Source organism: Lactuca serriola, chromosome 7 (assembly GCF_051521515.1).
Source record: "Lactuca serriola cultivar US96UC23 chromosome 7, Lser_US96UC23_V15, whole genome shotgun sequence".
In the NCBI taxonomy this organism is placed as follows: Eukaryota; Viridiplantae; Streptophyta; class Magnoliopsida; order Asterales; family Asteraceae; genus Lactuca; species Lactuca serriola.
Window position 1 is genome coordinate 42313458 of NC_136414.1, and position 24972 is coordinate 42338429.

Consider the following 24972-nt stretch of genomic DNA (forward strand, 5'->3'; position numbering starts at 1 on the left):
TTCACAAACAAGATCGGGGCTCCCCAGGGAGAACTACTCGGTCTAATGAATCCTTTGTCTAACAGCTCCTGCAGCTGTACAGAAAACTCTTGCATCTCAAGAGGAGCCAGCCGATACGGTGCCTTGGCTATCGGAGCCGCACCGGGGACTAGGTCGATCCTGAATTCCACCTGCCTCTCTGGAGGTATCCCAGGCAACTCCTTGGGGAATACGTCCGCAAACTCACGCACCACGGGAACCTCGCCCACCGTCGCCTTACCCGCCTCCCGGGTGTCCATAACATAGGCGACATATCCTGTGCAACCCTGCTGAAGGTAACGCCTAGCTCTCGCTGCTGAACATACCGCTGGTCCTTGTTGTAGCCTCTCGCACTGAACTATCAACTCTCCCCCACTTGGGGTCCTGATCCGAACCAGCTGCTGAGCGCAATCTATCACTGCCCCCATTGGGGCTCAACCAATCCATGCCTATAATCACCTTGTTCCCCCTCAACGGGATAGGAACCAGGTCCACCAGGTAACGTTCCTCGAATAGCCTCAAAACACAGTCTCGATAGACCTCGGATGCTCGCACCGAACGATCATCTGCAATCTCGACCTCTAGTGGGAAATCCAACATGCCTGAAGACTCCGAAAACTTCTTGCTAAGCGCAAGAGAGACAAATGATCGGGTGGCACCCGAAACAAACAACACCTAAACTAGGATTCCATTCGCATGGAACGATCCTAAACGAGGCACATGATATATCAAAAATCACAGCGACATAATATAAAAGCATAAGGATAAGAAATCATACCCGTCACCACATCGGGTGTAGCACGTGCCTCTTCGGCTGTCAGCTGAAATGCTCGGCTCCGAACCACTGGAGCCTCCACCTTGGCCTTCCGGCCATCTACCACCCGTGTTGTTGCTGGAGTCGGCGTCACAGCCGGCGCCACTGCCGTTGCTGCTGTCAATCTAGGGCAATTGGCCTTTTTATGGCCCTTCTGATTGCAATGAAAGCAAATCAGGTCAAATATCTAATTTGCAGGAGTAGGGGCAGTACAATCCCTGCCAAAATGCCCAATCTTGCCGCACTTATAGCATCCTAAACCGGCCCAGTGCGGCAAGCTCCATCGTCTGACCGACCGCATTTTCCACAGTGGTCCCGCCCAAACTGGCCTTTCGGTCTACCATCGGATCCCTTGGGCTTCTTCCCCGAAGCCCCCGCCGTCTGCCCTGCCACTGCCTTCCTTTTTCGGATGTGTCCCAGATCAATCTCCCTCTCCCTAGCCCTGGCAATCATGGAGTCCAGGGTAGGGCAAGCTGAAAACTGACATGCTCCTAGATGTCAGCCCGTAACATGTCATGATAGCGGGTTCTCTTCATGTCCTCATCGCTCGCATACTGGGGCACCAACAAAGCCCTCTCTCGAAACTTGGCAGTGATCTCCACCACAGTCTCCATCGTCTGTCTCATATCCAAGAACTCCCTGGCCAGCTACTGAAGCTCTACAGCTGGTGCAAACTATGCTATGAACTGAGTCACAAAATCCGACCATGTCATAGCCTCAACAGTTGAGGCTCCCAAAGAGTCACCAACCGACTCCTACCAGTCCCTAGCACGGTCTCTCAAACACCCTGCTGCAAATCGTACCTTCGACCCCTTGGGGCAGAAGCTGGTCAGCTGTGCAGACTCAATGTCCGCAATCCATCATCTGGCAGCAATGGGGTCCTTCGCCCCATGGAAATCTGGCGCACCACTCCCTCTGAAGTCCTTAAAGGACAGTGTGCGTGGTCCTGACTGGCTAGCCGCCATGTCACTCCGGAATGCCTTGAGGCGATCCTCCATCAGTTCAATGATCCCTTCCTTGATCGACTCGAAGATAACCGGCGCCGCATCAAGGATACCCCTCGTGATCTCGGACGCAATGAACTCGTGTAACCCATCATCCACATGCTCGGATCCCGCCCCCGAGCCCGATACTGATCCGGATCTTGAACCTCCTGCTCTATGTCACGTGACCACCATTCTGAAACAATAACATACAAATGTCAGGGTGACATATACTTTCTTGGAGATCCCACACACTTACCAAGTTTCCCGGTTCCATCTCGGCCCTCCTAGATTCGAGTACGGATCCTCTGCTTTCAGTAGTACGGGCCCATACTACCTTCCACATCTGTCCGTACTTTCCTCAAGAATTGCTTCGACTTCACCAAGTCCCTTTTACCGATACCCTTTCCACTGACCTCATCCTAGGCTTCGTTAGGTCACTCTCCGATCCACTCTCCGCCACCAGCTGCACTGGGAGTCCCCACCAGCTCCCCCCTAACTAGCTTGTGGATATCGTTACATATCCACTCCCTAGTTAGTTGAAGCTGGTCAGAACCCCCATAGCACAAAGCAAGCAGCATTCGGGCTTTGAGTAATCAAACCAGGCATAACCTATACATGCCAACCTACTACTGACTAAACAGTCCAAGCATACAGCTCATATAACAGGCACATAAGGCATCCTTCCTAGATCCTTAGCCCTAACTAGCATGCAGTTCTCAGAATCATATATCAGGCACACAAGGCATCCTCCTAGATCCTTAGTCCTATTCTAGCAGGCAGTTTTCTGAATCAAAACCATATAACATAACATAACAAGTATGGGTATCTTGGGGAAAACTTACTTGAGCCCGGCCGGTGACACGCATCACACACTTCGCTTTTCTTAAAATTTCTCAGGTTAGCCTTTAGAAAACCATTTTCATTGAAAAAAGTTTTAGTCCCTCGGTTTGAGTCCAGACACCCCCGAGGGTGTGTCCGAATCCCTCAAACCAGGGCTTTGATACCAACTTGTAACGACCCAAATTTCAAGGCCAAAAATTTTGTTTTTGGAATTAGCGTGTTTAGCAAACATTTGTACTAAGTCATTGTCAATAAACATTCATTACAAAATCATAATATTGTATTTCAAACCATAACATCATAAACATTAAAAATCAGAGTACGATCCCAAAACATCTTGCGGAACATGTGAGTGTGTGTGATGCGCTGCTACGCCGCCGACTCTTTCCCCTTCGACGAAGAGGTACCTGATACCAAAACAAAAACTGTAAGCACGAAGCTTAGTGAGTTCCCCGATAATACCACATACCACATAATATCATCGGTATCTTTCAACTGGTAACACTCATCGGTATCTTTCAACCGGTAACCTTCATCGGTATTTTTCAATCGGTAACTATCGTCGATATCTTTCAACCAGTAACCATCATCGGTATCTTTCAACCGGTAATCAGCATCGGTATCTTTCAACTGGTAACTGGGGACTATTTCACCCCTACTACTAACATGCAATCAACAGATATAAGTATACAGTCAGGCATATCTGGGTACTGACCTACCCTTGGGTCCTATGGACCACTGTTAGGGAAACTAATCCCTACTAAACACATAACATATAATGCAGATAAATCACATAACCAGTCCAAGATAATTATCACAAAGACCATTATCTTATAAACACCCCTTTTTGGTCGGCCGACATTGTGGCCTTAGACCTACCCCTACTAGAAGGTAACTCACCTCAATGTCGTGCAGCGTCTGAAATATCCTCGACGCACAAGTCGACTCCCTACGACTTCTCGATCCTTACACGACAACCTTCAAGTCAACACATATCACATACAACCCTAAACAGGGTCCGTTCAAACTCAGTCAAAGTTAGCATTGGTCAAAGTCAACTTTCAGTTGACCTGACTCGCCGAGTTGGCCTATCAACTCGTCCAGTCCATGCTCCTCTAATCCCACACAAACCCCGTCTCCACTCGTCGAGCCTAGCATAACTCGACGGGTTCTCCTTTAATCATAACATCGGGACCATCTTCATCCGACTCGCCGAGTTCCTCCTTGAACTCGTCGAGCTCATTTCCAACATAAGAACTTGTCTAGTCTATGACTCGCCGAGTTGTATGAACAACTCGTCAAGTCCATCTTCAAAGATTGGTAGATTGCTATGGACTCGCCCAGGTATATTATTTTATTCATTTATTTTTGGAGTTTGTGGAGGGAATCGGCGAGTTGGTGCATATACTCGCCGAGTAGGGTCGCGAATTCTTATCCGGGTTCATGACCGGACTCGGCGGGTTCATGAGTGGACTCGGCGAGTCCGCGCTGTTTAATGAAACCCTAATTTCTCGGGTTTGGGACGTATTTAAAGGCCCTTAGGGCCGTCATTTGCGGCTACCAAACCCCAGAGAGAAACCCTAAAAGAGCTAGAGCATTTGTGAAAGGAAAGGAGCCATTTCTTGATCTTTGTGGTTGGTTCTTGCAAGAAGGTGGTGATTCCAGCTTAGAGGAGACCAAGGAGGTTGTGCATCTGGGGATTTCAAGCAAAGGACTTCATCCTTGAGGTATTGTATCGATCCTTTGTCTGTTTTGTTGAAGGAATCCATAGATGTAGAGTTTTTATGTCCTTTATTGGAATGATTTGTGAGAGTATGGCCCCTCTTCATATTGAGACTTCAGATCTGGACCCATAGTGGTCTAAAGAGCTTATTCCAGCTTTCTTTATGTTGAGCTATGGAGGTAATGAACTTAGGATGTTGTTTTTGGGGCTAAATCACCAAGTAAAACCACCCAGACGTCACATGAGTGTCAACATCCGAGCTTTACGTGATTATCATACTTGGGAAGGTCAGATCTATGGATTAAAGGAACAGATCTGACCTCAAGAGGTCATTTGAATTTGTGCATGGCATGAACTCGCCGAGTCCAAGGGCAGACTCGACGAGTAGGGTTAGGGTTTCCTGTAAATCACTCAGTGAGTAACTTGCTGAGTTGGGGGAATGACTCGGTGAGTCAGAGGGGGGGGATAGAGGACTGGAGTTCAAGGCGGAACTCGCCGAGTTGATCTTGAGACTCGGCGAGTTGAGTCGGGGTGGCCCCACGATTCATGCCAGGTGTAACTCCTCGAGCAAGGGGAAAGACTCGATGTGCCAAGTGAGACTAGAGAGTTAGTGGACACGTGTAGACTCGTCGAGTCGGCCAAGTGCACTCGACGAGTCGGGTCAAAGTTTGACCGTTGACTTTGGTTGACTTTTAGGGTTTGGTCAACAATGGGGCCTTTGAGCCAAGAGCAGGGTAAAATGGTCTTTTACCCTTCTGAGGGTGCCAAGGGAGGGTTGAGTCTAGCATCGAGAGTTATACTTATGAGAGTATTTACTTTATGTGATTAGGCGGAGGCTATATCGTATTTCTACTGAGTCATAGATTTACCGAGACATCTGAGGTGAGTTTTCTCACTATAATGTACCTGGAAGGGTACTTATGTGTGACCGGAAGGTCTTGTATGATATGATATATGTGTTATATGTTGTTATATGATATTTATGTGATATGTATGATATGTATGGTAAGGACCGGAAGGTCAAGAGGATACGGACCGTAAGGTCGATACGGGTAGGACTGGAAGGTCTACCGGAACCCAGGACGGAAGTCCCCTGAGACACCTGGATTGGAAGATCCCATAGAGTATGGCCTGGAAAGGCATATGTGTGGTATGTGGTATTTTGGGGAACTCACTAAGTTTTATGCTTACAGTGTTTATGTGTAATGTGTTTCAGGTACCAGTGATGATCGCGGGAAGGCGCCGGCTTGACTCGTGCACACACAGATGAATTTGGATATGTTTTTATCTTGGGTGTTGACATGTTTTTATAATGATAATGTTACATTAGATTTTATGGTTTTGTCTTGAATGAAGTTACATTTTAAAATGAAAAATTGTTTTGAAAAATTACGTCGTTACACTTGCCCTGGTAATCATGGAATTCAGATTCGGGCAAGCATAATAGCTGACATGCTCCTGAATGTCAGCCCTTAACATATCATGTTAGAGGGTCTTCCACATCTCCTCATCCCCTACATACTGAGGTACCAACAAGGCCCTCTCCCAAAACTTGGCAGTGATCTCCTCCATAGTCTTAGTAGTTTGCCTTATATCAAGAAACTCCCTGACCAACTGCTGGAGCTCCACAACAGGTGCAAACTCAGCCCTGAACCTGGTCACAAAATATGACCAAGTGATAGCCTCAATGGCTGGGGCTCCCAGCGAATCACCCACTAATTCCCACCAATCTCTGGCTCGATCCCTCAAACAAGCCGCAACAAAGCGGAACTTCGACCCCTCTGGGCAGAAGCTCGCCAGCTGGGCAGACTTAATGTCTGCAATCCATCTCCTGGTCACAATGGGGTCCTTCACCCCATGAAAGTCTGGCGCACCACTTCCCCTGAAGTCTTTGAAGGAAAGTACGCGCGAACCCGATTGGCTGGACGCCAAGTCACTCCTGAATGTCTGGAGGCGATCCTCCATCAGCTCAATAATCTCCTCTTTGATCGAACTGAAAATGACCGGGGTCGCCTCAAGGATACCTCTCATGATCTCCGACGCGATGAACTCGCGAAGCCCGTCATCAACCTGCTCGGATCCCACACTCGAGCCTGATCCTGATCCGGATCCAGTCCCTGAACCTCCTGCTCCATGACGCATAATCGCCATACTGCCATAAACACATAAACATCAGGGTCATACATACTCTCGAGAGGTCTAGCACACTCTTCAAGTTTCTTGGTTCTATCTTAGCCGTCCTCGATACGAGTATGGATCCTCTGCTTCCAATAGTACAGGCCCATACTACCTTCTACATTTATCCATACTTTCCTCAAGGATTGCCTTAACTTCACCTAGTCCCTTTTTACTAATACAACTTTCCAACTAAACTTATCCTAGGCTTGTCCTAGGGAACTCTCTGACCTACTCTCTGCCATCAGCTGCACAAGGAGTCCCTGCCATCTTTCCCTAACTATCTTGTGAATATTGTTACATATTCGCTTACTAGTCAGTTAGAGCCAGCTGGAACCCCTATAAGCACAAAGAAAGAAGCATTCATGTATTAGGTAACCATTACCAAGCATAACCTAATCAGGCTATCATACTGCTGACTAACCAACCCTAGCATATAGCTCAATAAACTCATACAACAGGCATATAAGGCATCCTCCCTAGATCCTTAGCCCTAATCTAGCATGTAGTTCTCATAATCACATAACAGACATACAAGGAATCCTCCTTAGACCCTTAGCCCTAATCTAGCATGTAGTTCTCATAATCACATCATATGACATAATATAACATGTATAGATATCTTGGGGAAAACTTACTTGAGCACGGCCATTCGTAGGCATCACACACCTTGTTCTTTCTCAAAATTCCTTATTTTAAATTTTAGAAAACTGTTTTTCTTGTAAAAACCCTTCAAGCCCTCTGTTTGAGTCTAGACACCCCCGATGGTGCGCCCGAATCCCTCAAACAAAGCCTCTGATACCAACTTGTAACATCCCAAAATCGAGACCCAAATTTTTTTGTTTTAAAGTATATTACTTGTAAAAAAATAGTTAACGGAAATCATGCCCCGTCGGCTCTTTCCTCTTAGCTGAAGAGGTACCTGAAACAAAAACTAAAAATCGTAAGCACAAAGCTTAGTGAGTTCCCCCATCATGCCCATACCAAATAATGCATAATATTTGGTATCTTTCAACCGGTAACTGTCAGGAATAACCAGGAGTTGGGCTCCTCCTTGGTATCTTTCAACAGGTAACCAGGAACTAACCTCCGTTTCGGTATCTTTCAACCGGTAACTGGGAGCTACCCTCCCCTTCGATATCTTTCAACTGGTAATCGGGGACTATTTCAGCCCTACTACTTTTAACACATACACAGGAACAGTAAACATATCTAGCACAATAATCATATCAGGCACAATAATCATATCTCATATCAACACTATATATTTATTACAAAGACAATCATCTATCCAACACCCTTACTCGTGGGTTGATATTGTGGCCGTAGACCCACTCCTACTAGTAGAAAACTCACCTCAAAGCCGTGTAGTGTCTGCACTGTCCTCGGTTAGAAAATCGACTCTCCCCGACTCCTCAATCCCTATATGAAAACTTTTCCAAGTTATCAATTCATACTCATAACCCTAACAAGAGTCACTCAAATCCAAGTCAAATTTAACGTCAAATCCTTGGTCAAAGTCAACATATGGTTGACTCGACTCGCCGAGGTGGCCCACCAACTCGTCGAGTCCCTATATCTATAAAATGCCATAATTTCGTCCCTACCCGCCGAGTCTAGCAAGAGCTCGATGAGTTCGCTTTCAACAATACATCAGACTATCTTCAACCGACTCGCCGAGTTCGTCCTTGAACTCGTTGAGTTCATCTTCATCCATAAGAATGTTTTAAATATATTACTCACCGAGTTCCCCTTGAACTCGCCGAGTTCGTCTTCATGTGGCTGGGACATTGCCTTGAACTCACCGAGTCTGTTCATCCACTCATCGAGTCCTATGCTTCCTAGGTCCCTAGTGAACCTAAACAACTGGAGAACCTTCGATCTTAACATCTGGTCCATAAACAGAAAGGATTCTGGTGGAAAATACACCCGGACTCTCCGATTCTAATGAACGACTCGCCGAGTCCATCTTTGTCCACAACTATACAGTCGATTACAATGGTCTTAATGCATCCAAACCATAGATCTGGCCTCCTAGGGTCCATTTTATACGTAAAGCCACAAACTTGATGTACATGCATGGGGCCTTTGGCTCAAAAAGCCATAAAAAAGGTCTACAAGATGCATGGGGTGTTTATGGCAACAAAGTTGGAACCTTTGTGCCATAAAGACCCCCAATAGTTCGAGATCCGAAGTGCAACTTCAAGCATACCCACAAAATCAGATTTTAGCTTCTCTATACTCATAAAAAGTGTAGAAATAGCCCCAAATCAAAATCTAAGAGATAGATGGTCAAGGTTCCAGCTTTTTACCTTGAATGAGCTAAGAATGGAGTAAAACATCTGGATCTCCTTGATTCTACTTGAACTTCCAAGGTTCCTTCTTCTTCTTCGACTTCAAACACACACAAAAAGGCACCAAAAGGCTCAAGAACACTCAATAAGGGTTTAGGGTTTCAATCTATGGCTTCTCTGAGTTGGGAGGGTGATGGAGGCTAGTTTAGGACGAGATAAAGTGTTTAAATAGGGTGCAAACCCTAAACAATACGGTTTTGTCCAGACAGCTCCTGCTTGTCGATTCGCTCTCCCAAGTCGTCGAGTAGATCACTAAAACCCCTGCATAATGTCAAGTCTACTCGAAGAGTTGCGCCTTCAACTCCCAGAGTCCCAGAGTAAATTATAACATTACTTGAATTTAAATACATACCAGGAACCGAATGTTACATTATGATGCATTGTTATAAGGTTATATATATCGTTGAAGGAGGTAAATGTTGTTTAATATAATATACATTAAAATGGCGCACTTGAAGTTGTTAAAAAAATAATCGAGGGCAAATTTATAAAATTTGGGTCTTCAACTTAACTTTTATATTTAAGTAATGTCCTATTAAAAAAAAGATTTCTTTTTATTTAGTTTGTCTGATTCATGTTTTCATATTCACTATATCAAAACCTCAAGAGTTGATCCTTTCTGGTGAGGCTTAAATCAGTGATATAAGATCTTGAACAACATGGGTTTAAAAGCATGCATTACATATTTGATCCCATAAAAATGTAGATTGCATGAAAGTTTATAGATTTTGTAGTATCAAGTCTCATTATGCAAAATATTTCTTGACCACTCATTTCCAAGTTATCTATATGGTTATTGCACCTGAAGCTTGATCACCTTTTGGTAAAGGTAACCAGTTTACTTTATTTACATAAAATAACTTGCTTGTAGGGAGGAGTTAAAAAACTTGTACTGGTTTCTTCTGGGTTAGGTAACCAACTAAATAGGTTGCTAAGCAGAAATATGTTGCTATTTTCAATAACTGGTTGCCTAAATTGGATGAAATCAGAAGTTGGTTGTTATTTATAGTAAAAAGTTTACATTCCTTGGACAAAAAGTATAGATTGTTATTTGAAACTATTTTCTTTACTAAAATAATTAGGAATAAATAAACTAATCATGCAATTTGATTTTTCTTGAAGAATTGTATCAGTAGAACACACAAAAGTCTAAGAGGCGTTCTGGCAACAGAATTGCTTGAATGATTAAAGCAGATCGTTAAAATCATCGGATTACAGAGTTGAAATGGCATCGACCTCTGCAGCAAAGCGATCTATGCAAATTATGATCTGGAGATGCTGACTCAGAAGCAATCGATCTCAGATGTGGGGATTTGATTGGTATCAGTATCTCAGGGTTTGGCACCAATGACCTCCTTATTACATTTTTCTTTGGTAGCATCCATATTCAATTTCATACTCATGCTGCAGATACATTATAATAGCTATTTTTGAAATATTGAAAATATGTTTCTTTATCATGGCTCCAGCGCAAGTAAGCCGAAGCATCTTTGTATTTGTTGCTGCGATGGTATCACGGGCAGTGGGTTGAGTCGGGCAGTTAAAAGAGTACCCGAGTTCGAGGATCTTTGTTTATATTCAATGTCAATCAAAGTAGAAGACATTGAAGTTATTGGACAGAATTGCCCTCAACTCAGGTCCTTTAAAATATTCCACGTTAACATGATGTACATCGGGCCATTTAATGATCTTGTTGTCGCCATTGGAAACAACATGCCTGAGTTACGGTCTTTGCATATTTATAGTTACAAGTGTTGGATTAGTGTCTAAGTCCATAACTATTTTTGTATGTACTTGACTCGATGGTGCATGGTCCTTTTGGGTTGCCTTCACCAAAGCAACTTGATAGGATGAATTATGGAGAGAAAGGATTAATTATGATTTATTAATATATTATGAGAATAATATATTAAAGGAGAAATCATATTGTTTAATTAATATTAGTCAAGAATTAATTGATAATTAATTTTGTGGCTAAAAGAGATTAATTAAACTTAAGAGACTAGAACTGTAATTATAAGATAATTGCATTTGGGCTATGGATTACCTTGGAATAATAGGTTGGACAAATTCTATGGGGAAACCCATTAGAAATCGTCCAAGGGATATTCTAAAAGGGTCCATGGGCTGCATATGGCTTAAGCAGTTAGATTAGGGTTTCCTAGTTGAAAACCCTAATAGCCTACATGTATATATAGTACCCTTAAGCCTAAAAAATGTGGATGAGAGTTCCTCTAGGGTTTTGGATGTTCTTGGGCAGCCTCCTCTCTCCTCATTCTTCATCCTCTTGCTTTTGGTGTTTGTGAACCATTAGAGGAGTGACACTTGTGACTCTAAGCTTTCTAAAGTCATTACAAGGAGGATTTGAGATTGTTATTACTACATAACAATCAAGGTAAGATCTAAAAACCCTTTTACATGTTAATATGATTAATTGTATGCTAGAACTAGGGTTTAAAGTCTTGGATGAATTGCATGTACAATAGAGAAACCTAGATCCAAGCATTAGGGTTTGCATGAGCACATAGGATGTTCTTATGGCTAAAACCCATCAGTGGTATCAGAGCCTTGATTGGTTTCTATTGTATTGATGTCTAGTACATTCATTTATGTTGCAAGATCGAGTTTTTGGCCATCTGCCTGACAAACTCGTTGAGTTCCAATGTGGACTCGTCGAGTAGGGTGAACTCGGCGAGTCCATAAGGGGACTCGGCGAGTTTAGCTCTCAGACATGTGGATTTTCGGGATTTTTACCTATTTTGACTTAGGATAATTGCCATAATTGTTTAAAAATAATAAAATTCGAATTTTGTTGATCCCTTATGATTATCTTTGTCAAAATAAAAGATATTGGTTATCTAATTAGATAATTGTTACCTTATTTGATAAATGTTAAATTATATGAATTATTTGATCATTATCTTGCAAGAATTTGAACTAGATCTAATTAGATAACCACCAATTAATAGTTAATTGCCTTATTTGAATAATGTGATCTAGAATATACTTGACAAAGTTTGGAAAAGTTTCAAATTAATCCCTTTAGGTTTTATAGTTTAAATTAGAACTTAAAAGTTTTGGTTTTGAAATTTAAATAAGTTAAACCCTAATGTTTTGAAATGTTTCAAAACTTGTCCTCAAGTTTTGGAATTTAAAAGTTGATTAAAAGTTTAATTTAGAAATGTTAAATTCTAAAACCCTAGTATTGTTTTGAAAAAGTTCAAATCACACCCTTATGGTTTTATTAATTAATTAAGGTGTATAATTAAAAGAGATTTAATTAACCCATAAAATTTTTGGTTTACATTTAACTAAATTAAAAGTATAATTTATTAAATTAGAACACCTAGTATTTTAATAGTGTAAAATACACCCTATACTATATATAACATTAAAAGTCTAGTATTATATATGTATGATTAAACAATCAGTCTTACCGTTAGTAGGCCTCATTCACGAAGCTAGTCTATAAGGGGTGTTTAAGGAAATTGCCTATAAAATGGCGATTGAATGGGTATCCACTCTCACCCATCGCACTCTTGACTAGTGGAGGGTCGTTAGCCGAACGGGTAGGATAGGATAGAAACCTTCCATTATAAGTATAATGAAGTACAAAAGTAACTAAATGCTTTTACAATTCCCAGTCTTAGTTACTTTAGGCAAAAGTGAATTGATGCAATTCCATGAAATTACACTTTGTGCCCTTGCGAAGACGTTAATGGAGCGTGTGTGGTTAACCGGCACACTAAATGGTTCTAAGCAAAGGTAGCAAAGGGTAACTCAATGTTTGTCATAATTCGATGGAGCGTGTGTGGTTAACCGACACATCGAATAGGTGACTGTAACATATGGGGGCACCATGTAAGTCTGCATGGTTATTCACACCAGCTTTGTGATCCTCGGTATCCCAGTCACAAACTAGAGGGGCATATCGAGATTTAAACATTCCAAAAGTTCAATGAATCTCAAAAGATCTAGGAATTTTCATAGATTTAAAACTTAAATTTCTTTTTCATTTTTTTATGGTGGAAAATTAGTGAATCTTCATTCACTTACCTTCAAATATTCTACAACTAGATTACGGCATCCCTTTTCTAGGTTGTAGAGTATTGTGTTGGGTCCTAGCCTTAATATCTCATTTGGGTGATTTATTAAGGACTCAATTAATCAACTAACTTGAATTTAATTTTTCTCCCGTTTTGTAGATGTCAAAGTATGACAACTATAGTCTTCCCAAATCCCGTGGAACAAGCCTTTCACATGAAGATGATATTCCATGATTCGATCGAGGAACACGAGATCATGCTTCACTTCCTCCACCTCCTCCTATTATTCTCTCTAACCCACAAGTTCAAAAGATTGAAAATTTCAAACTCACTCAATCCCTTTTGGCAAGTAAACATGAAGAAGGAAAGTCAGTGTGTGCACACATCCTAGAGATGATGTCACATATTGATAGATTAAGAATGTTGGGATCTGTTGTCTGTGAGGAGCTGGCTGTTAACTGGGTTCTTCAGTGACTTCCTAACTCATATAGTGAGTTCGTAAGAGAGTACTATATGATGAACCATGATGTAACCCTCATTGATCTCACATATATGCTTGTTGCTGCTAAATCAACAATGATTTGGCGCACTGGAAAAGCAAAGTTGATTGGTGGATCGGCCTTCCAGACCTCTATGGATATAGGCAGTGGCAACGAAAGGCATGCCATGATCGAAATGTTTGATCATAAGAGAAAGGCAAAGTCAGAAGTAGTTCCGTGTGCTGTTCCAAAATAGTCAATTTGCTTTTATTGCCAAGAGAAGGGGCATTGGAGACGAAGCTGCCCTATTTACCTAAGAGATCTAAGAGATAGGAGAGTCAAAAAGTATGGCTCTACTTTAGGTAAATTCCATTAACTAACTCTTTTAAGTTCCTATTCTAGATTCTTAATACATGATGTGATAAGATTGCATTTCGATGTTTTGTAGGATCAAAGAAAAGAAAAGAAGCTTAAGGGAAGAAGTGAGCGGAATCTAATCATGAAGAAATGGATTTCGATCGCATTACTTGAAGATTAGAATCTTGAGCTACTACTTGGAGTTAGAATAAGATTGCTAAGAAATATGTATTAACATAGTTTTTCAATTGAGTTGCATTGTAAGGACAAATTTTTTCCGCAATAAAATAAATTTTGATTTTTTTATATTATTTATTTATCCTTGCAATGGCGTGTATGAAAAATTGATGTTTGAAAATTTCTATTATTAGCAATAATGGATTTGATTCTTAGTTATGTTAATTGTGGAAAGGTCAAGAATTTACCAAATAGGGAAAGTTTCTCATCTCCCAAGTTTCAATTGGATAGAAACTTGGAATCATACAACAAGTATTGCATGATGGATGAAAAGTTTCATGTTTGGAAATTAGACTAATTCGTTGACAAAGTGTCAAGTGAAGGACTAGGAGATCAAGTACACAAGGTTGTGTGTTGATCAAGTCCACCACAAGAGTGACAAAGATATTCGTCATGATTTACTAAAGGTTTAGTGGATATGCTTATACTTATAAGATTAAGTGTAATTCCGAGTTGATTTGAAAGAGTTTAAATCAATAGCAGAACGAATAAGAAGAATCAAGTAGGCAGAAAGATAAAAGTTTCTCTATTCTAAGAAGAAGGGAGAGTACCTTTATTATGTTTTATGATAGGTCTTAATGATTAAGAACCATATCTCAATTGATCCTCTAAGTGAGTCTTAGTGCAATTGTATGTCTGAGAAGAGGAATCAAGAATTGAAGAAATGGTTAAATCAAGAAGTCAATCATACTTCGTTCCAAAACAAGTCTTAGAGTTAAGATTGTGACATTGAGTGAAAAGTCTAAAGAAGGTTTATAACATTCATCAAATGTGGAATTTGGAAAAGTTTTGCACATTTGGAATTGGAAAGTTGTGATGTCTTGGACAAAGACCAACTATGACCAATTTTGTGAAGTGTCTTGATAAAAAAACTACACTAACTCTTGAATATTTGTTTGTCGAAAAATGTTTGTTGACAAGAGAATCTTATATGTCAAGGAGTCAGTGGGAGTCTTAATGGTCTTGAAAAGTTTCAAGAACTAATCAAGAATAAACCATATCAATCATCACTAGCAGACGACTTGAGGTTTACAACCTATCGTGCTGACACTATCTTGTTTCTGTGCGATTCCAATTGAGTTAATTATGCATGTGAGTTCTATGAGTTCTCATTTGAACGCATAAAAGGCAAGCACCTTGATCAATGAAAAGTACATTGATAAGAAAGGGTGAGCTGCTTAACTACTTGGAATACATGGTGGGCACCCGTGTTACCATAAGGCAAGAAATCAAGATTAAGAAAGTTCGGTCCATAAGAGTTTGGATTTGTCGCAAACTTTGGTTTTGGACAAATTCGCATGGATAGGAACACATACACCATTAAAATCTAAGTGTCATAAGATTCCCTCCTTAATGAAGATGACTGTGAGGAAATGCTTTCACCAAGAGAGATTTTAAGAAGATAGTGATTGTGAAAATTGTATTCTCAAATTTGATTATGGTTACGGTATCCCTTTCCATAATTCGAATTGTGAGATTTGGCAATTAGTCTGAATTGTTTAATACATACATATGAGCTATCTTAGGCAAAGGTGTATGAGATTAAGAAGCTTAGATAAAAGATTATCAAAGCATTAAGTATTAGAAATATGAACTTAAGAAATTCAATAGGTATTGTTTTTCTAGAAGTTAAGCTGTTTTCTGAATACATGTCAAAGCTAGTGGGAGCATAAGTGTTATGCTTATATGATAATAATCATCATGATAGTGGGAGCATAAATGTTGTGCTTGTATGATTATTAAGACAAGTATTGCAAGTTAGCAATATTAATTATAGAAAACAAGAGTTATACTTTGCAAAGTCGCAAGGGTTGAATAGTTGTTTTGCTATAATTAAGGGAGAGAATATTATGCTTCATTTCAAATCTAAAGGCTTAGGTTGTGGAATGTTAATAAATTTAGTCAAGGATACATAGTGTGTTCTCAAATTTTGGAATTGTAAGAACGTGACACATAAAATATTATGGCAGAAGATTGATAAAGTATCAAATCTTTATGTAAGACATTATGCATTGAGTCCCATACGCTTCGGGTAAAGGATCAATTGCAAGTGCTATAATATTTGACCATTCTAAAATTTTCCAAATGTCTAGCACATTAAGAGGGGAAAATGACAAGAATCAGTTTTGACTAAGATAATTAAACAACTATCAAAGGACAATCCAAAGCTCGCTGAGGATTGGTCGCTTGTGAGTAGCTGGAAGTATGGTATTGGATGGACCATATCGACATTATTATGAATAGATAAGATTATATTAAGAATGAATTGTCATATGGCAAATATGAAAATGTTTCCATATTGGGAGTTAGATATTGAGAATCTATATCTAGATTAGAAACTATTATGCAAGAAGGATGTTCAAAGGAATGTACTTTGAGTGAGATACATCATATCTATAGAATTGTTTCTGATAGAGATTAGCCAAGTCTTGATGATTTTGAGCTATGACTTTACGAAAGAATCATTGCATAAAATGTTAGAATCTAGCATATTCTATGAGTGGCAAGAATTTCATATTCTTATACTTATGATAAGGATTGGGAGTTGTGAAATGAGTATGATTGGAAATGTGTTCATTTGATCTATTTCACAAAGTAAGGATCGTAGGTAAGCATTGTGTGCATGCTAAGAGCATGGGACAATTGTTGTTATAATTCAAGTAAGAAGTTGATTACCCAAAACAACAAATAATGAGTAATCAATATGGTGATTAAATAAAATGTTTTATTTATACCCAGAGTTTGGGGCCATATGGGATTAGTATTATTCTTGTGTTTCACTTTGCATGTTTTGACTTCCTGAATAATTAAATTGATTCAAAACAATCAAATTATTCAAACGGACCATGGTCGTTCATATGTTGGAAGTAGGTATGAATGAAGAATGTCGTGAATTGGTGTGTGGATTGTCTAAAGTGTATTAGACATAAGCAAATGTTTGCTGCAACGTTCATGAGTGCTTATGAATATGATCTGAGCATTTCATTAATCCCACGCTCACTTGGATCACTTCATGGATTTTCTCACGAGTGATTGGTGAGACGATAACATGTTATATTCTTGAAACCGAGATGTGCGAGTTGTATCTTGCGAGTCAGTTACATATTGATAATATGTAAGCGCACCAGTAACTTGGTGTCATAAAACATATTGTTGTGTGTGATTCGGTGAGTGAGTGCAAACAAGCATTGAATCAAAGTTTATCTGTTCCTTTTATCCAGAGTAGGATGAAAGCGATATCTGTGGGCTCCTCGATGATTTAGTGATGACACCTAAGCGCTTGGCCAAGCCGGGACTAATTTGATGTGTTCAATTGTAGTCTGTTGTCAGTCATCGTAAATCGGAAATCGAGAAACAAGACATAGACAGAAAGAATGATTTAAATCCATGTATCAGGCTATATGATATCTAGAATGGAGGAATATGTGATCTTTTATCTAAAGGACACGTATCTGATTAGATCAGAGTTGACAGCGGCTTTTGAAAGCTACGATTGTGGATCAGGATCTGAAGTCATATGCATAATAGTTATTAGACTTATCCAATTGGGAGACTATTGGATTAGTGTTTAAGTCCATAACTATTTTGGTATGTACTTGACCCGATGGTGCATGGTCCTTTTGGGTTGCTTCACCAAAGCAACTTGATAGGATGAATTATGAAGCGAAAGGATTAATTATGATTTATTAATATATTATGAGAATAATATATTAAAGGAGAAATCATATTGTTTAATTAATATTAGTCAAGAATTAATTGATAATTAATTTTGTGGCTAAAAGAGATTAATTAAACTTAAGGGACTGGAACTCTAATTATAAGATAATTGCATTTGGGCTATGGATTACCTTGGAATAATAGGTTGGACGAATTCTATGGGGAAACCCATTAGAAATCGTCCAAGGGATATTCTAAAAGGGTCCATAGGTTGCTTAGGCCTTAAGCAGTCAGATTAGGGTTTCCTAGTTGAAAACCCTAATAGCCTACATGTATATATAGTACCCTTAAGCCTAAAAAACGTGGATGAGAGTTCCTCTAGGGTTTTGGACGTTCTTGGGCAGACTCTTCTCTCCTCATTCTTCATCCTCTTGCTCTTGGTGTTTGTGAACCGTTAGAGGAGTGACACTTGTGACTCTAAGCTTTCTAAAGTCATTACAAGGAGGATTTGAGATTGTTATTACTACATAACAATCAAGGTAAGATCTAAAAACCCTTTCACATGTTAATATGATTATTTGTATGCTAGAACTACGGTTTAAAGTCTTGGATGAATTGCATGTACAATAGAGAAACCTAGATCCTAGCATTAGGGTTTGCATGAGCACATAGGATGTTCTTATGGCTAAAACCCATCAACAAGATGAAAAATGATGGGTTTCAGGCCATTCTTAACGGTTGTCCACACCTTCAATCCCTAGGCATTCATATGCGGTGTAGCTTTAATCTTGACGCAAATTTAGTAAAAGAGTGCATGAAACAGATCAAATATTTTACTCACAACTCAACATAAAATGATGATGAATTTGATGAATCTTCTGAAGAGGACGATTAGGATGATTGGGTTCAGATGGTTTAGACCATTGGTTGGAGAGTTTATCAATTTGTTTATATATATATATATATATATATATATATATATATATATATATATATATATATATATATATATATATATAGAGAGAGAGAGAGAGAGAGTCAGGTTTAAATATTTCTAACAATTATTGTGTGCCTAAATGCACCAATGAGAATTCAAAAAATAATAAATAATTAAATAAATCATTAAAGGGTATTTTGGACCTTTTGTACTTTTAATTAAGAAAATCATTTAATTGAAATCATTCAATTAAGGAAATAAAGTGAATATATTTGACCTAGTTTTGTGTGTAGCCGAACATGTTCATCATCAGCATAAACACCATCACCATCACCGCTTCCATTTTCACTCCAAAAACCCACTGCGATCAAGACTCCTCAACAGGTCTAAAACCTAAATCGGTTCCATTAAATCTGATCAAGACTCGTCAACAGGTCTGAAACCCAAAATCGGCAAGACCAGGCCTTTAAGAATATTCAAAACGAATTCGTTATATATGGAATTCCTGAAGTTAATTTGCCCTAGTTCTCCTTATGTAAGAATATTCAAAACGAAGTCGCTATATATCGAATCAACTTGAAGAGGTCATGATTCGTCAAAGTATTTTCTTTTTTTCTGTTATCGATTGAAATCTCAAGGTCAGTATTTATCTCTAGCGTATTCTTTCTTGTATGGTAGTTGTCTGCTAATTTTAAATATTGATTGTTGGTGTACGCAGTATTTGGTAATTATGTGCTTTTCGTTGATTAGAGTTCAATAAGCAGCTTATCTAGCTTTTGCTTTTCTAGATTATAATGTAAGAATGAGTTATTTTCCATTTCTATTTTCGATTTTTTTAACTGTAAACCCAGTTTCAAATTTTGTGATTTTAGTGATCATTTTATTTAAACCTAATAAAGAAGAATATTGTATTCTCAAGAATTTTGGAGTAACCCTTTCTTTGTCTAGCAATCGACAAACCTGGCACCTGTGCACAAACTTCTTGGAACCCGGTTAGTGAGTTAGAGCAAAAACCCCATTTATGTGAGAGTGTATAAGTCTGGATGCACAACGTACAACTCTGTCTGAATAGTACGTGCACGATTATTTGGATGGAATTGACAAGTTCACAAATTGGTTCTATAGGAGTAATATCTATCGTTTGTAGATCTATTTACACTTTTTTGACGTTTCTACCCCTAGCTTTGTGTTGCATCAATGGAGTGTTTTCTTGTTTAGTTTCTCTTGTGTTTCTAGATTTTTTGGCTTGAATTATACTTCTATGTTGTATGGTTTATGCTTAGGGTATGATTTTTACCGTAGTCAATGTCTAATTTATCATCAAATTAACTGATCATAATTCATGAATTTCATTTTTTTTTTATTCTACAACCTTAGCTTACTAGATTGACTTTTAAGCAGGATTTTTTTGATGCTACAATCTATATAATTGTCTTTAATCAATTTCTTTGTTTTAACTTTTGTTTTTCTTGTTATTTGTAGTTGTAGTTTTCTAGATGGTTGTTCATGTATTTCATCTAATAAGGTTTTAATGTACAACATCAACATGACTAGAGATATGAAGCAAACCTTAAGACATGCTTAATATATGATCCATATCTTAAGGTATTAATGATGATTTTATCCATTCATGTTGTTGTTATCATGGATTTTTGTTTATATGTATTGATTTGTAACTTACAGATAACCATTGAAGAGCACACACAAAGAAAGTATGGACAATATTCTTTAAGAATTGAATTTTTAGAATATTATTTGATGAAAAAGGTTAAATTCTGACATTCTGTCAGAATTTGCATGAAAATCCTTAAGCTGGGGATTTTTTTTCATATCAGAATGCAAACAAATGTTCATTCTATGAGACTATAAATATTACATAAAACACATGTTGCTAGTAATTCTGACAGAGTACATTTATACATGCTTTTAGAATGTTTATGCATATAGAAGCAAAGACTATAATTCAAGTGTATTTTGTAATGTATTCTGTTAGAATTTATATATATATATATATATATATATATATATATATATATATATATATATATATTCATTTTGTTAGAATGTCTTTTGAGAATGTTTGTTAACAACAAGTATATTTATTTAACTGGTAATACTAACGAGTAATGTGTCTTATTCTTTCAGAATTGCATGGAGAAGGAATTCAATATTGATCACACAAGAGAAATATCTGGAATCGAGTTCAACAACAAGTATATATATGAAGATCAAGTGGATTATATGGATCACTGAAGAAGATCAAGTGTATTTGTTCAATAATTGTATATTCAGAATGCTATTTTTTAAGAATTTTATTCATATTTGATGATATTCTATTAGAATATGTATAAATATATGTATGAATTTATATTTTATTTCGGATGTGTATTAAAATTAAAATCGTAGACTCAACTTGGATATATATGAATAATAATCTAGAGTTCTTAAATCAACTTAATTATCAAAAATATATGCATTGAAAATATATTTTGCAAGAATAAAATCGAAAATATATTTATTACTAGTTTATGGTTGGCAGTCTGTCAGTCTGACAGAATAAATCGGATTTTTAAATTTGAATTAATTTAAAATATTCAGATTTTTAAAATTAAAACAATTAATTATCCCTAAAAATTCGAAAATTTCCTTTTTTAATATAGGTTAATTGACTAAAATGCCCTTATGCTGAAATTTGTGTGATTATATGGTACATGTTATCATATCCTACTATCATAGACCCTCAGATAATGACATTTTATTCTATTCCATCCAATGGTGCAGATCTATGTATTCTGGCACACAATGATTACTAGAAACAAAATAATCTAACCCTATATATATATATATATATATATATATATATATATATATATATATATATATATATATAATTAACAAATCCACAAGAATTGAAAACTTTAGTTGCACCAGTTACACATCTTTTTGGTTTCAAAAAAATGTTGCCTTCATCTCGTTATCACTATGACATTATCAAGTGAAAATTAACCAAAATGTTTGTGCAACACCGTATGGATCAAACAACAGTTCTAATCGTCATTGGGAATATCTGTTTGGTTTGTAATATATTGGTCTTTCAACAAATCCCCACTATCCATTCCCATCATTGTTCACTTTCATAAACATGGTGCAAACAGACGCACCATCCATTATGGAAAATTGACATTTAACCCCTTTTTCATATTCAGGCCAAAAAATAGTTAATAGTGTACGAATATTGATAACAGATTAACAATTTATCATGTATGTTTTTTTGGATTGTGTTATGTGTTGTATGTAAAATTAACTTGGTTAATTACCTATGTGTATTATATAGAACTAGGTGAATGCTTGCGCATTGCGAAAAAAAAAAAACTAAGTTTTAAGCAAAACTAAATATGCGTTCAGGTTCAATCGATTCATAAAAACGGAGAACTTACACGATCTGAGAATGGGGGGCTGCAGGTACACCTTCTGCTGTCGGACTGATGTAAAGATGAGCAAACTTGATCGCTTCTTAGTCTGTAATAACTTCCTTAGGTTATTTCCCAATGCTTCTGCCACTGCATTACCAAGGGAGTTGTCAGATCATTGCCCAATAAGTCTTCACATAGTTGAGGTTGATTTTGGGAAAGCACCATTTCGGTTCTTTAACTCTTGGATGCAACGTAAAGGCTTTGAGAATCTAGTCCGAGATTCGTGGGAGAAATTTAGGGGGTATGGTATCCCAGATGTGTACATGGCTGCAAAGTTAAGGTTTCTAAAAAATGAAATTAAAACCTGGAGAGCTACGGATTATACAAAGGAGATGATGGAACTGAAGGAACTCAAAAATAGAACACAAGATCTCGACAATGCTGCTGAAATCAGATGTCTCTCATCCGCTGAGTTTAATGAAAGATTGTGTGGCTTTCAAAGAATCACTGAATTGGAAAAGTTTGTGCTGATGGATCTAAAACAAAGATCTAGAATAAAGTGGATTATGGATGGTGACGAGAATTCTCGGTTCTTTCATGGCTATGTTAACAACAAAAGGTGCAAGAATCGAATACATGGTTTGATGGTTGATGGGGAATGGACAACAGATCCAACTAAAATTAAAAATGTGGTATATAACTTCTATCAGGAGAAATTTCAGGAACGATGGCCCTCAAGGCCAAAATTTATCAGTGGCAGCTTCAGTAGACTTAGCCCAAGAAGCAGATCTGAAATCGAAGAGCCGTTCACGATTGATGAAATCATGAGAGCTGTATAGGCATGTGGTGGTGATAAGGCACCCAGACCGGATGGATTTACTTTTAGCTTCATTAAAAGATATTGGGAGATATTACAGCATGATATTGTTAAGTTTGTAAAATACTTCGAGAGGTATGGCAAACTGGAACGGGGCTGCAATTCGTCCTTCATTAATATAATCCCAAAGATCAAAGACCCTCTTCATCTTAGAGATTACAGACCAATTAGTTTAATTGGCTGTTAATACAAGATAATATCAAAAATTTTAGCAAATAGAATCAAAGGGGTAATAGACCAGAATATTGGGGAGGCTCAATCAACCTATGTAGAGGGACGAAATATACTAGATGGGCCATTAATAATTAATGAGTTGTGTTCATGGGCAAAGAAATCTAAAAAACAAGTTCTATTGTTCAAGGTGGATTTTGAGAAAGCCTTCGACTCTGTAAACTGGGAATATCTAGACTCGATCATCAGCCAGCTTGGGTATGGTGAGAAGTGGAGAATGTGGATTAGAGGATGCCTTCATTCAGCTAGACTATCGGTTCTCGTAAATGGATCTCCTACAAAAGAATTTGAAATGAAAAAAGGCGTGAGGCAGGGGGATCCATTATCTTCGTTCCTGTTTATAATAGCAATGGAGGGCCTCAATATTGCTATGAAGGAGGCGTGCTAGAAGGAGATATTTCAAGGGATTAAAATACCACATTCGGCAACAAGCATCTCGCATCTGTTTTATGCTGATGATGCCCTCTTTGTGGGTGAGTGGAGTCAAGTCAATATAAAGAATCTAGCAAGAGTGTTGAGATGTTTTCAAGTGGCATCGGGACTGAAAGTCAATTTTAATAAATCAAGGGTTTTTGGCATTGGAGTTGATGAGCAGGAAGTCTTACGAGGAGCAGCGCCATTAGGATGCAAACCGGATTCACTCCCTTTCACGTACCTCGGTGTACCTGTGGGTGCTAACATGAAATTTAAGAAGCATTGGAAACCCGTAATTGATAGATTTTATGCAAAACTTTCCCCATGGAAGGCAAAAACACTTTCTTTTGGGGGTAGATTAACCCTCTCGAAGGCTGTCCTTGGCAGCCTTCCATCTTACTTCATGTCTATATTTGTGTCTCCTACGGGAGTCTTGGAAAGCTTGGAAAAAATTCGAAGGCAATTTCTGTGGGGTGGCGGTGATAATAAGTACAAAATACCATGGGTATCATGGGGAAAAGTTGTCACATCGAAGGAGAAAGGGGGTTTGGGATTGGGTTCTCTTCGGGCTTTCAACCTCGCAATGATTGTTAAATGGTGGTGGGGACTGAAGAATAACAAGTCGACATTATGGAGAAGAGTAATCACGGGTATCCATAATCTACATAATAAACCGGCCAAGACACTAGCAAAGAAAACTATCCTAGGCATTTGGAGTAACATTGCAGGGGTAATACAGGAATTACAAAAGGATGGACTCAGTTTTGATGACATTTTTAAGAAACAGGTCAGAGAAGGCGAAGACACTCTTTCTGGATGGAGTCATGGAATGGTGGTGAACCCTTTAGAGAGAGCTTCCCAGAATTGTATCAACTAGAAAGGCGAAAAGCATGCACAGTCAAGGAGAGGATTCACGAGGCAGGGCTAAATTGGGATTGGAGGTCGCCCCTTACAACAGACGAACAGATACGAAGCTTTCATTCGCTACTAAATGCCATAGGAGGATTCCGTCCAACGCCAGGTATTGATTTTTGGAAGTGTGCATTGACTGATGATGATAACTACCATGTAGGTGCTATCAGAGCCAAATTAGACAGAACCGGCAAATGACGAAGTGATTATTCCCTGGATACATGAAATCCCAATCAAAGTCTCAGCTTTTGTTTGGAGAGCTAATCTAGGTCGCATTCCGTCCAACAATGCATTAATTAGGAGAGGAGTACCAGGGGTTGAAGATAGATGTTCATGGTGTTCGAAGGAAAATGAAGATGCTGCACATATTCTTCTCCATTGCCCTATGGAGGATAGTGTATGGGAGCTGGTGTTCAAATGATGCGAGATCTCTCAACCTCAGATTCAAGTTATTGGTGATCTTATTAGCTTTGTTAAAAAGTGGGGCAGCAATAAAAAAAGG